The 5,303-nt window shown below is 41.1% G+C and overlaps 1 long non-coding RNA gene across 1 annotated transcript in view; it reads right to left on the reverse strand.

Moving 5' to 3' along the window:
* LOC138156111 (uncharacterized) overlaps nucleotides 1-507 on the reverse strand; it is a 1,140-nt gene extending 633 nt beyond the window's left edge. The window contains exons 1-2 of the long non-coding RNA XR_011167072.1: nucleotides 150-507; nucleotides 1-7 (exon numbers count right to left, since the gene is read on the reverse strand). The exon at nucleotides 1-7 is cut by the window's left edge and continues 633 nt beyond it. This is a non-coding gene — a long non-coding RNA (uncharacterized lncRNA). The remainder of the gene's footprint in view (nucleotides 8-149) is intronic.
* Between the last annotated feature and the right edge of the window lie 4,796 nt (nucleotides 508-5,303).

The raw sequence follows: 5,303 nt of genomic DNA on the forward strand, positions 1-5,303 counted from the left end.
GTATTCACTCTGTCTGCAGGACAGTCTCCAGACCCCTGCAACAACAGTACTGTCCCTCACCAGTGGACAGTATTCACTCTCTGTCTGCAGGACAGTCGCAGGCCTTCTTAGTGAACAGCCAGGTTCCAGGACTTCTTCAACAAAAGGACAGTCTTTCACCAGTGGACAAATCTGGCAAAATAACATCAAAACAGACAGACAAAGTACCAGCAAAACAGCCATGTCTCCTCAGTCCTTGGCAGCTCAGGGGGCAGGTCTCAAAAGTCCAGGGCAATTCAAAGCGGCCACCAGCAATTCTCTTAGTCTCTCTCTCTCCAAGAGGTGCTGCTACCAAAAAGATCTTCCGCCTCTCTCTTGACTCTCCAAATCTACATCACCAGCTCCTCCCACTTCAGGACTTTCTTTTCACTTCAACAAGCCCATCCCACAGGTGGGATTAACAAACTCTGGGTTTTAATACAATCAATTTGAAAACCAAGCCAATACAGGGGAATCTTTAATTGCCATTACTATCACAATTGACTAATTTGAAATACCTTTCACATAGTAGGTGTTTAGTAAGTACTTGTTGAATTAAATTTATTGAATGGAACCCTACAGGTGGGTTATCTAACTTCAGTGAGCTGGTTAATGGATACAATTAAGCTTAATTGTATGCCACTTCCCAGGTTCATTAAGCACACACATGGAAACTCCAGACTGTTAGGAGAGGGCCCTTTTAATCTTTTTCTGAGCTTTGCTTGTAATTCAGCTGTTGAAGGCAATAGCAGGATTTGTTAACAGTGATTTTTTGAGGCACACATACAAGTTAAATAAAGTCACAGCTCACTTGTTAGTCATGGGCAATTTATTCAACTCAATCCTGCTGGTACAAAGAAAATAAGTGGCTTATTGGAAGGAAAGTGTGCTCTGGTGGCCTGAATAATTTATTTAGTCAACTGGAATATATCAAGCACCATAGGGCTCTTCATAGCCCTGGGGAAAATGGATGTTAAAGACAAAGTACAAGATATAACTCCCACCCCTCCCTTCAAGGAACTTACAATCTGCTTTTGGAGAAAATACATAAGTGCAAGAATTACTGAACCATTTAGGACAGCATGGGATTAAATGTCTCACCATCTGGAACCACTGGAGACCAGAGGAGGGGAGAGGAATGTAAGTGAGGAAGGCGGCTGCCAACAAAGGAAACTTGGAGTTGTTGGGACTTAAGTTGAGTTTGCCTTGAAGAGTAGGAAAGATGTAAACAGGTGGTTAAGAGGAAAATATAATAACATAGATTTGTGTGTTGGATAGGGATCATCCCTGAGGATGAATTGGCAATCATCAGGAGCTCAATTCAATTGAGTCATGGGCTTACTTTGTAGAATAGTTTGGGAGAACTTTGAACAAAAAGAAAAGAAGTTTGCTAATGTCTTTCCAATTAAATTTAATTCCTTAATCATTTATTGAGTATCTCCTGTGTATCTGCTTACCATGCCAGGTATTAGGTACACATCCAAAAAAATAAAACAGTGCCTATCCTCAGGAATGTTACATTTCCTTTGTGATACCCAACATGGATGTAGTTGTTTAAGTAATCCCTTCTCCAGAGATGATGACCTAGAGACTTAGTGGAGTGGGCCCAGACGTCCCAAAATTAGGCAACTTTTGACCTCGTGTGGGCCTTACTTCTGGGAGCAAAGTCATAGGACCAAGATGTAGAAAAGCCACATGAAAACATGGACAAGAAAGACTATTTGCCACTATGGCATGCCATGTGTCTCCTCCTGAGCTCTCCAGAAATGGAAGCATTGGGCACTTTCCCTGTGATGGAAAACAGGGAACGCAAGCAGAGCTATGATCTCATAGCATAAAAGAATCTTGCAGAAAGGGAAGGAAAGATATAATTTGATGTGCCAGGAGACACTATTTTCTAGAGCACTACCATATGCCCAATCACTGAGGCTAACAAACTCGCTTCCATTCTTGAATCCTCATTCTCTCTCATTGCCCCTTCTATCCAACTGGTTGCCAAGTCTTATTGACTGTATCTTCACAACAGCCACTATTCTGGTCCAGGTCATTATCACCTCTCTCCTAGACTAATGTAACAGTTTGCTGACTGATCTTTCTGCCTCAAGTCTCTCCTCTTTCCAGATTATCTCCTGATCAGTCATTAAATTTACTTTCCTAAAGCACTAACCAGACCATTTCACCCTTTTTTATTAAATAAACTACAATGAATCACTATTATCTCCAGGATCAAATATAAGATCATCTGTTTAGATTTCAAAACACTTTATAACCTGACCCCTTTCTACTTGCCCTACACCTTATTCCCACACCCCACCATATACAGCATGATCCAGCGATACTGGTCTTCCTATGCCTCACACAAGAGACTCTATCTCTTGACTCTGAATTTTCACTGACTCTCCCCTATGCTTGGAATTCTCTTCTCCCCCACCCTTTATCTCCATCACCTACTCTTTCTCAATTCCTTCAAGTTCAATATAAAATCCCACCTTCTACAGGAAATCTTTCCTGATGCTCCTTAATATTAGAACCTTCCAGGGTGGAGTCAAGATGGCAGAGTAGAAAAAGGACTTCCTCAGGGCTCTGGCTTCCACTTCCTCCAATTCATGTAAAAATGACTCTAAAGAAACTTTGGAGCCACAGAACCCACAAAATGACAGAGAGAAGCTAACCTTCCACTGAAGACAGCCCAGAAGGTCGGCAGGAAGGAGCCAGATCAGCGCTCTGGGAGCAGAGACCAGCCCTGCTTGAGCCAGAGGTTTTAGCCTAAGGGAGGCCTGAACAGCCACCAGCTGGAGGGACTTCAGATCAGCAGCAGCTGTGGTGGTTTCCAGAATTATCAATCCATAAATGCCAAGGACAAAGTGAGAGGTCATTGTAGACTTTGTGGGAACAGGGAATTTGGGAGTGTGGTCCAGCCTTTGCCCCCAGGGCAAGAAACAGCTGAGGTTCCATGGGTGTGCAGCCACAGCATTGTGGCTGCTTCAGAGCCCCAGGACTGCAGGTTGTAGGGGGACCAAGCAACCAGTCTGAGGAGTAATCACTCTTGCTTTAACCTGCTTGGATCTGGATCACTGTCCTGGGTGGAGGTCCTATGGTGCATGAACAGTTTCCCAGAGAGTGTGTGGAGGCTTCAGAGAGAGAACCCAACCAATAGCTCCAGAAGCTGTGAAAATCCCAGGAATTGGGATTAAGCTCCCCTTTCTGGTAGCAGAATTCTACTGTGGCAAAAGGCTCAAAAGTCAAGTAATTGAGTGGCAACATGAGCAAGCAAAGGAAGCAAAGCAAACAGAGGAATCCGGCATTAGAATCCTATTTGGGGGAAAAAAGGATCAAAGTATGGAAAGAAGGAAGACAGCCAAGTCAGAACTCCTGCACCAAAAGCTTCCAAGAAAAATATGAATTGGTTACAGGCCATAGAGGACCTTAAGAAGGATATTGAAAACCAAATAAGAGAAGAGGAGGAAAAATTGAGAAGAGAAATGAGAACAATGCAAGAAAATTATGAAATGAGAGTCAACAACCTGACTGAAGAAAATAACACCTTAAAAATAGACTGGGGCAGCTAGGTGGCATAGTGAATAGAGCACTGGCCCTGTAGTCAGGAGGACCTGAGTTCAAATCTACCCTCAGACACTTAACACAAAAATTAGCCATGTGAACTTGGACAAGTCACTTAACCCCGATTGCCCTCCAAAAAGAAAAAAAAATAGACTAACCCAGATGGCAACAGAGGCTCAAAAAGGCAATGAGGAGAAGAATGCCTTAAAAAACCAAATTTGCCAGATGAAAAAAAGAATCTCAAAAAATACTCACTAAAGAGAATAATTCCTTCAGAATTATATTGGAGAAAATGGAAGCTAGTGACTTTATGAGAAATCAAGATACTATTAAACAGCTCCAAACAAATGAAAAAATAGAAGGCAATGTGAATTATCTCATTGGAAAAACCATTGACCCAGAAAACAGATCCAAGAGAGAGACTTTTAAAATTATTGGACTACCTGAAAGCCATGATCAAAAAAAGAACCTAGAAATTATCCTTCAAGAAATTCTCAAGGAAAACTGCCTTGATGTTTTAGAACCACAGGGCAAAGTAGAGGTTGAAAGAATCCACCAATCACCTCCTGAAAAAGATCCCAAAAAGAAAACTCTAGGAATATTATAGCCAGGTTCTGGAATTTCCGCCAGGAAGAAACAATTTGAATATTGTGGAAACATAATCAGGATAACACAAGATCTAGCATCTTCTACACTGAGGAATCAAAGGTCTCGGAATATGATATTCCAGAGGTCAAAGGAGCTAGGATTAAAACCAAGAATCACCTGCCCAGCAAAACTGAGTATCATGTTTCAGGGGAAAATATGATCATTCAGTTGAATACAGGACTTTCAAGCATTCTTGATGAAAGAAACAGAGTTGAATAGAAAATTTGATATTCAGATACAAGAAGCAAGAGAAGCATGAGAAGGTAAACTGGGAAAAGAAATCATAAGTAACTTATCAAAGTTGGACTATTTACATTCCAACATGTAAAAATGATAATTGTAACTTATGAAACTTTTCTCAGTAGGAGAATAGTTGAAGGGAATAGAAATGTATATATATATATATATATATATATATATATATATATATGTCTATATAGGAGGGCATATAGTTGTATGAATACATATGTGAGTGTGTGTATATATGTGTACAGGTATACACAGACAGAGGGCACAGGACCAATTGAATAGGAAGGGATGATACTTAAAAGGTGAAATAAAGAGGTGACAGGGGAATATAATGAGAGGAGATGGGAAGGGACAGAATGTGATAAATTATCTCATATAGAAGAGGCAAGGGAAAACTGTTACAATGGAAGAAAAGAACAGGAAGGCAAAAGGGAATGAGTCAACCTTATTCTCATTGACTTTGGCTTAGGGAGGGAATGACATACACACTAAATAGGGCATTTCACTCTACAGGAGAGTAGGGGGAAGGGGATGAGGGGGGGTAATGGAAGTGAGGCAGGCTGGGGTGGGGAGGGAAGTTGGAAGCACCCACTTTTGAAAAAGGATAGGATCAAAGTAGAGAATAAAACATGTGGGGGGTGGGATACGATGGAGGCAAATATAGTCAGTCTTTCACAATATATCCACTATGGAAATGTTATGCATAGCTACACATGTACAACCTATATTGTTTTTGCTTATCTTCCCAGTGAGGGTGGGTGATGAGGGAGGAAGGGAAAGAATCTGGAATTCAAAATTTTAAAATCAAATGTTATACACACACACAC

This window comes from Petaurus breviceps, unplaced genomic scaffold (genome assembly GCF_028583685.1).
Source record: "Petaurus breviceps papuanus isolate PSGF00001 unplaced genomic scaffold, PetGlider_PUasm1.0 98, whole genome shotgun sequence".
NCBI classification, from domain to species: Eukaryota; Metazoa; Chordata; class Mammalia; order Diprotodontia; family Petauridae; genus Petaurus; species Petaurus breviceps.